The 8,700-nt window shown below is 48.1% G+C and overlaps 1 protein-coding gene across 7 annotated transcripts in view; it reads left to right on the top strand.

Moving 5' to 3' along the window:
- The first annotated feature begins 3,651 nt into the window (after positions 1-3,651).
- The window catches only part of SCML2 (Scm polycomb group protein like 2), a 73,595-nt gene continuing 68,546 nt past the window's right edge, over positions 3,652-8,700 (top strand). For 5 of the 7 annotated variants that reach the window (XM_075096365.1, XM_075096357.1, XM_075096322.1 and 2 more), the window contains exon 1: positions 3,652-3,752. The gene's annotated coding sequence lies outside the window, so the exon portion shown is untranslated. Of the gene's footprint in view, positions 3,753-7,606; positions 7,690-8,700 lie in introns of those variants that run through there. The other 2 variants (XM_075096391.1, XM_075096347.1) reach the window with 2 other exon arrangements.

Genomic DNA, 8,700 nt, shown 5'->3' with positions numbered 1-8,700 from the left:
TTTTTTAGAATTCCCTTACGTGGCATATTTGATAGATATCTGACCACTCAGGTTGTTCTTTTCTGCTCTTTTCGTGGCCTATGTATTTTCTGAAGCCACACAGACCACAGGTACTGAGCTTTTCTGGGGCCGTGTAAACCAGTCTGTTTCACAAAGAGTCTGTGCTTCCCTTTCTGTATTGTTTTATGCGGTTTTACTTTCTCATTGCAGCTCTCTGACATTGTACCCTTTGTATAGATTGTGATTCACATAACCACAGATCTTTTTTTTTCTCTTTTTCACATAATTGCCGCTTTTTCCCCAGCAGAACACCCAGTAGCTCCCCCTTTCCTATTTGTACAGCTGATCATATCTGCCTCTGCCCAGTAGCATGCACTTATCCCTGTTGAATAGTACCCTCCTTTTTTCACCTACTCTTTTTTTCTCCACTGTGTGAAAATCCTTCTAAATCCTACATCTGTCCTCCAGCATGCTAAAGCCTCCCAGTTTGGTATAATCTGCAGTTGTGTAAACATGATTTCTGAACCATCGCTGAGTTCATTCACATCCTTCTGACGACGAGTCGCTTGTACCAGCTCCCTAAATATCTTCATCCACATTGTTTCCCTTGTTTACTTAGAGAATATCATATGAAACCATGTCAAAAATATTACTAAAGTGACATCCCGCATGACATCCAACGTTTCTCCTCCGCTGATGATTCCTCTTACGTTGTTGCAAGGGAGATTAGACTTGTTTGACCCCTTTTGTTCTCAACAAAGCTGTGATGGCTGTTACTTGTTGTGTTAAAAGTGCTTAAAAATAGCTTGTTTACTTGCTCCAGTATCTCTTCTGGGCACTGAAATGAAATAGACTGGTATATAACTACCTATTTCCTTCTTTCAACAGTATTGTTTGTCCCTTTCTGTCCTGCAATATCCCTCCACTGTAAATTCTCAAAGATAACCACTAGTAACACAGATTTCATCAGCCAGTCCTTGAAGTCCAGCAGAGGTGAAAGCAGCAAATTTTGTCTCCATAATTTCTCACTTGGGCATTTGATAGTCAAGTCTGAAATCCATCTGTTTTCCCAAGTATCAATAATGCCTGATTTTTTAAAAATCAAAAATAGATGCAAGAATATTAAGAAGCTTTGCTTTCTCGGTGTTTCCAGTTCTGCTTGATACTGGACTAATAATTTGCTTGATTCTTTTCCATTGCTGGTAATGTACTTAAAATTATTTCATGTTACTCCTGATATCCCTTGTTGGTTGTGTCTCATTTTCTGCCACCTTTTCTGATTTCATCCCTGCACGACTGGGCTACACTTCTGTGGCTCTCCCAGGTAACCCGACCCAGCTTCTCTCTTCTGGATGCTTCATTCCTGTCTGAGGTTCAGAAAGAGCTTGTGACAGCCAGGCTGATCTTTTACTGTGCCCCTTACCTCTTCTGCACGGATAGTTCACTTACTTACACTCTTCACGTTATTTAAGGAACTGCCCACTCTCTTAAACATCTTTTTCGTCTGCATCAGCCTCCCAGAACATGACATTGACCAGCTGTATGAGTTCATTGGAGTCTACCTCCATTAAACATCTTGGTTGTATTTTGATGTTGTTTCTTTCTAAAATCACAGACTTATCTCTGCAAAAAACTGTGAAGCTACTATATGTATACACACATATATGTATACGTGCATATACATATGAATACACACGTTTATCTCTCTCTGCAAAGCACACTGAGCACTTAAAAACTGCCTGGCTTTTCTGACACAAATAATTCAGTATAATACCTATAAAAGGGAATGAAAGATGATGGGTAAGTCACCAGAAAAGAAGCTCATAATTCTATTGGAAAATGGAAGCAGGCAGGACTCCTTGTTGCTTTTCTAATGATCCTGTAAATAAATTGTTTGTCTTACAGCAGCTCATAGGTGAAGGATACACATGAAGCCATTGCAGACCCATTTGGCTCCTGATCAGAAGAGAGCATTAAAAGTTTTCTATTCTGCTCTTTTTACTGGTGATGTATCTGTGATTTTGTAGACATCTATTCTTAAATCTATTGTTTATTCTCAGTTTCCCCACATCAGGGGTCTAAGAAGCAGGATTAATGCTGGCTGGGCTTCCTGATTTGTCTCCTGGGAAAATTACGAGCAGGTAGAGGACTGCGCCAGTTCATGTTGGACAGGCTCTGCAACAACAGCTGTAGAAACCAACGGCATGGTGTCCCACTGGCTCTTGGGGAATAAATTCCTCAGATGTTATATCTAGCACTGGCTCGGGTTTAAAGCGTATCTTTAAAAATTGTTTTCCTTTCCTCTATGTCTCCCAAGGACTTATTCTGTGACACTTGGCACGTTTCTATATCCGTCTCTATAATGCACATGATCTCTCATTTTCCTGCAAAAATTCGATACAACAGAAAGGGGAAAATATTTCAGATTAAGCAGCATCAATCTGCGTTGGTTATGAGCATACCACACTTAGCTATAAAGATTTTCTGCAAGCGTTATTTCAATAGTTCTTTGTCTTTCTCTTTCACATTTTTAGTCAGTTGAATTAGCATATTTTTTACTTCTCTCGTGTGGTCTAAATATTAAATATTTCTAATTTATGGCAAGGACTCGTTTTCCTTGTTTCTGAAGAACCATTTACTACTTATGAGAGTGCTTAAAACAAATTGTAGTAATAGTAACCTGCAATGTATGCAGGATACTGAAGTGGGCTGCTTGAATTTAACTTTCGTACAGAAGAGTTTGAGGGGGTTTGGGGCATATATATTTGGATCCCCCCCCAACCTCCTAGCATCTCAACTCTCGTGACCTTAGTTTAGAATTTCAAATTTCACTTTCAAGCGATCTAAAGGAGTAAAGAAGAAACTTGAGCGGGGAAAGCCCCAAACGTCGGTAGTGTTTGAGAGACGACTTCTCACCAGTTTGATGTACTTATGCCCACACCCCTCTTGGGCTCTGAAATGGAATACCCAGAGCTTATAAAACGGGAACGTACCCTTCTTAACAGCGCAGGAAGTACTTTTAAACTATCATGCAGTTATTTGTGAGCGTGGACCTCTAAAACCTGCATAAAATTTCTCAGGTAGATGCGCACCGATTACAACATGCATGACACCGCTGCGATCACGCAGGACATGAATTGCCGGGGCTGCAGCACACCCACCCCGTTGCCCTACCTTCAGGGGTAATTTTGTGTGCCCCCCTCACACGGCGTTCCCGCCCGGGGCGCAGGACCGCAGAGCCGGGCCGGGGCCGCCGCCTGCCCCGCCGCAAGATGGCTCCGGGGCAGCGGGGCGCCCCTCGCCTCCCCCCGGCCACGTCGGGGGACGGCGGCAGGTCTGAAGGCGGGCGGACCGCGGAGGGGAACGGCCGGGACAACGCCGGCCGCGCTGCGCTCGGAGCCACCTCATGCGACCCCCGGGCGGAGCGCGCTCGGAGCCCCAACCTGCCCGCCCGGGCGGTGCCGGTCCCCGCAGGTACGGGCGAGGTGCGGGGATGCCGGCAGCCTTGGGACCCCGCAGCGCGGCCTAACCCCGGCCGAGGGGCGCCGGACCCCGGGCCGCCCCGCCGCCGCTTCACTCCGCGGCGGGCGGAAGGGGGGCGGCGGTGGGGAGGGAGGCCCGCGCCCCCGGTGCTGCTGCCGGGCATGCGCGGTGCCCCCGGAACATGGCGGCGGCGTGAAGTGAGCGACGGCAGGAGATCCTTGACAGGCGCGGGAGCTGCCGCGGGTCGCTGGGTACCCGCTTCCCGCCCGGTGAGTGGCGGCGTCGGCGGCAGCGGCGGGCAGGGGAAGGGAAGAGCGGGGAGAGAAAGGGAGGCGAGGCGGGAGTCGCGCCCCCTCTCCCGGGCTCCCACCGCCACCTCCGCCCGGCGTGGCCGCGCCGGGCGCCGCGGGGGACGAAGAGCGGCGGCCCCGTTCCCTTCCTCCCTCTCTGGGATGCCGCCGGCTGCCACCACCCCCCACTCCGCCCTGCCCCGCTGCGCTGGAGGCGACAGCGTGTCCGGGCGGGGCAGCCCCGGCCTCTCGGAGCCCCTCCGCGGCGGCCCGGGCTCCCAGCGCGGCGGGTCCCGGCGCCCCCCGCCCGCGGGATCCCGCCGGTCGCCGGGGCAGGAGCACGGTGCGAGGGCGGCGCGGCGGGAGCCGCTCCCCGGCCGGGGGTAGCGGGGCGGCTCTGCCTCCCGGCGCCGACAAAGCTGCCCCGGAGGCTGGTGGTCGCGGTTCCCGGGCAGCGGGAGCTCCGCAGAGCAAGGGCGGCACGGCGCGGCACGGCGGGTCCCCGAGCGGCCCGGGGAGCCGCAGGCTAGACCGCCCCGCCGGTGCCTCCCGAGCCCCGCACCCTGCCGGCCGCCGGAGCGGCGGGTTCGGCGGCGTTTGACAGGAGCACGGGGAGGACACGCCTCCGCTGCCCGGGGTGGCCCCGCTGCCTCCCCCGGCGGCTCCGCGCCCCGAGCGCCCGCCCTGAGCGCCGGGGGCGTCCCGCGGGGCTGCCCCTGCCCCGCTCCCTGCTGCCGCCGCGCCTGGCCGGGCGGGGGGGGGGGGTGGGGTGGCGGGAAACGGCTGTTAGCCTGGAAAACGGGGTACGCGTTAGGAGTGGCATAATCCGAAGCGTACCCTTGTGTTTGGTGAGGGGGACGGGGGTGCCAGGCTGCGGGGCGAAAGGGTGGCCGGTCGGGGGCCACCCGCAAATCGTCGGCTTGCGATGTGCCGCGGCGCCGTTCGCCTTTTCTTTAGGGTTAAACCGTATTTATGCCGTGCGTTGGTTGTCGGCTTAAAGAGGGTGCCGCGCACGGTGGACCGTCTCCGCAGATGCGTGATGGTCCCGAAGAAAGTAGTTATGCGTGGCATGAAAAGTCCGGTTCTTACAGCGGTGCTTGTCACCGCTCTCTTTAGCTGCTGGGACAAACAGCAAGGCAGATTGCAATGCTGTGGTAATTAAATCAATATTCAAGCTGAATTTTATACTCACTTGTTCTTCAGCAGTAAACACTCTGAGTGTTTTTAAAAATTTCTAAACTGCAGTTTCAAGTCAATGCCTTTGCCTACAGTTATTTTCTGTTTCTCACCAATTAATTAGGCTATCGGAGATAGCTGAGGTAGCCATAAAGCCTGAAAAGTTTAACGAATAGGTGGAATACTATGGAATAGGTGGAATCTCAGTGAGTTTTAATAACGTAAACCTCACTTGTGACTCGTGCATGTTCTAACTAATATAGGCTTGGTGGTTAAAATTTAAAAAGCGTAGACTTTGTAGATTTGACGGTAGCTTTTCAGAGCGTCGTGCGTCTGACTTGCAAACAGCTCTTCAGCTTTGACTGGTTATGAATTTTTTTATTATTCAGAATAGCAGTCTTAAACCTTTGGATTTTTAAAACTTCCATGCTGCACCTTGCTCTTTGGAAGTGGCGCAGAAAAGCAGTTGTTGAGGCAGTTGCTCAGGGTCAGTAACAACTGCAGTGCTTGTGCAGATGGGAAGAGCAATGGCAGGAAGGCATTCGCTGTGCTCCAGTGCTGTTTGAAGCTGTCATATTAACATCAGGTGACAAATAGGGGAGTGAAAGCATTGTGGTGTACGAGTTCTCCACGGGCCGCCATCAAGCGTTGTTCAGACAGCAGCAACCCACAGCCCATGTGAGTGGGCTCGCTGGCAGTGTGTCCGGGGAAATTACTCCTACAACCGGGCTGCGTGCTTGGGGGCAGGGGGAGCTGGTGTTCTCCCTCAGGGTATCGTAAAATGTAAGTACTATTTAAGGGTGATATTACTTGAACTGATCTAAAGAAAAAGTACATTGAAGACACTTCTGTTGCTACATTTATTTATGGAAGTTTCACAGTAATGCAAGCGGGAGGCAGCGGAGAAGAGCTGAGACCTGAAAGTACTTGCTTGGCTTTTAACTGTAACGTGGTCTGGTTTTGAACGGGAAAGTAATGTTTGCTGATTTTGTTCAAGGCTCAGCTGATGGAGTGGATGCTCCAGTTTTCTATTTGGTGTAAATGTGTAGTTATATTTGTGTAATAATGTAGTAGTATTTGTGTAATATCATTCAGGTTGCTTGTGCTATATATCCTTATAGTAACGTTCAGATTCAGAAAAAACAGATTCTAGCTTTTGATTATGTGTTACAGCTGCAAGTATAAACCACTTTCACACTAATTAGAAGCTGTGTGGATACACAAATGTGACTGTCTCTATTCGGTCCTACGTTAAGCATTGGTCTTGACGTAGGCAGGTTCAGAGAAGAAGCAATGCCAGCCATCTAAAATATGTTTTGGCAGACTTTGTATATTCTTACTTTGAATGTGCAAATGCCTTCTTCTTTCCTTTGCTGCGGCTGTCCTTGCCATGTCTGGCTACTGCGCTCTCGTAAGGCAGGGGCATTGTTTTCTGGAGGAGCCACCTCAGTTCAAAAGAGGCAATGGAGAGTGTTTCTGTTACAAAACCAAGTGTGATTTTGTTTTTGCAAGAGTGAAATTTATAGTACTGAGAAAGTATTAAATCCAGTATCTAAAATATTCATGTGTAGAACAACAACACTGCTTTACTTAAGGAGAGAATGTGAAAAAGCCTGAAGCAAGCGTAGATAGCTCCTGCCCTATATACAGGGCTTGCTCATGATTTTGCCTCGTTGTTTTCTTACTCTTTCAATGGGATCGTGAGCTGTAAGTGAGCCATGTTTACTCCCTTTACTGTTGCATGATGAAGTGGATGCACAGGGAGAAGTGAAGTCCTCAGTAATTATCCCTTGATACTAAATAGCATCACCAACAGGAAACGACATTTGTTGTTAACTGTCCAGGACACTGCAGCTGGCTTTCTTGTTCATCTGGATACACCTACCCCAAACAGGATGGGTGAAATACAGAGTTATTCTTGTACGGCTTAAGATAATCTTTGAAAATACATTTGACAGTTTACTGTAGTAACTTCTAAGTGTAAATATAAACCAAATCAGAGGTAGAGACCGAGTCACTGCTTCAAAGAGTCTACGCAAGGGAGGCTGTTAGCCAACTTCTTGACCTCCACAGTTCTGTTTATTCCCGTTTGAAAGAAACAGCCTTAGGCACCAAGCCTGATTGCTTCTTCTAGAGATTAAAATCTTAATTATAAAGTACTATGCCGTTTGTGTTCTTGAAAGTGTAAGATGTGTAATATAAATGGCCCAGAACTCTGAGATTTTTCTGGCACTTGGGAAGTAAAAAAAATCCCCCATATAAAGTTGTTGAGGTTTAATGGGGCAGTTTGTAAATACGAAGCAACAGAACTGTTAAATAGAAAATTATTTGTGCTTGAATGTTACATGTGTCTTCATTACATGTAGCAATCCTGATATTTTTGCAAATACCTCTGATTTGCTGTTTGGCTCAATGTAATTTGAAGTCTCAGAATATTTGTTAACATTCCAATGTGATTTGTTGAATGATTTTTTTTCTTTTTACTGTGATTTGTGTTTTGATACATGACCGTGTTTTACTAATACAGTCTGTATGGCTTCGTTGAAGACTTCTTTTAAGGTTCAAGGCTTCTATAATTTGGTGATATCTTGATGTAGTGGTAGGAAGCTTTAATATTATTCATATGCAGTTAAGTTTATTTTTGCATTGTAGTGATGACTGATGATGGTGAAGTGCTCGTGGTGTGTGTGAACAGCTTTACTTACAATGTCCAAGTGGAGAGACAATTCATTTGCTTCAGGTAAAGCCTCTAAAAAGTGAAACAGTAAAGTCCTTAAATGAGTTGTAGTTTCTTTTAAGAGTATTTTTCTCGGCGAATCCTGTTTCTCGTATCTGTGCATTTCACACAGCTGCCCGCTGGCTTGACCTGCGCGGGCAGTGGGGGCCGAGGGCGTGGACCCAGCTCCTGCTGCCCCTCGCTCCTGCGGCAGTAGTGGCCATGGAGCAACAGTGCTGCCTCTCGCTCCTGGGAGCGGCAAGAGGTGACTTGGTGAGTGACCAGCTCAGTCCACATGCGCACACGTGTGTGTGCATACAAACTCCTTGTGTTGCCTAAAACTTGTATCCCGTATCTGTGATCTCTTTGAGTATATCTATTTATTGCCCTGCGGGTTGGGCAAGGGGACTTTGTGCCAGCTGCTACCAGGGAAAGGACCTTGTGAGACAACGTGTTCTTGTACCGGCCAGCTGAGGCTGCAGGAGTGGAGGGATGGCTTCAGGTGCCTGAGCCAAGAGTGAACAGGCTCACCTTTTATCTGCAGCAGGTGTATAGACAAAGAGGAACCAATGCATAAACAGTGATGGTGACCCTGAGGTACTTGTACCTCTTGTTAGTCTTTCTGCTTGGTCAACAAGGACATAGGTCTGGAAGAAAGTCAGGAGCTGCATCACAGCCATTCAGAAAGCAGCTACTATCTTCACAAGCTGCCTTCTCTCTTTCATTTGGGCTTGCTCTGGTATTTTCTCTTGTATATAGTGGATATTAGGCACAGGTATATACAACTAGACCATTTGTAGTAGAGGGGGTATACTATCTCGTACCTTTAGCAACTCTCCTCCCAGGATCCCCGTCAAAAAAAGTAACAGCTTTAATTTCTGTGCCTTTGGAATAGGACAAAATTTCCAGTATTTTCTTACCTTGGATCTAAATGAATTGAAGAAGTATGCACTTCTTTGTGATGCTGTTAGATGTGTCTCTTATTTGAGCAGTGTAGACTCAGGACTGATTCATAGTTCTGGACTTGCACCTGTT

The sequence above is a fragment of the Phalacrocorax aristotelis genome, chromosome 1 (assembly GCF_949628215.1).
Source record: "Phalacrocorax aristotelis chromosome 1, bGulAri2.1, whole genome shotgun sequence".
Taxonomy (NCBI): domain Eukaryota; kingdom Metazoa; phylum Chordata; class Aves; order Suliformes; family Phalacrocoracidae; genus Phalacrocorax; species Phalacrocorax aristotelis.
This window is presented reverse-complemented; position numbering and strand designations above follow the sequence as displayed.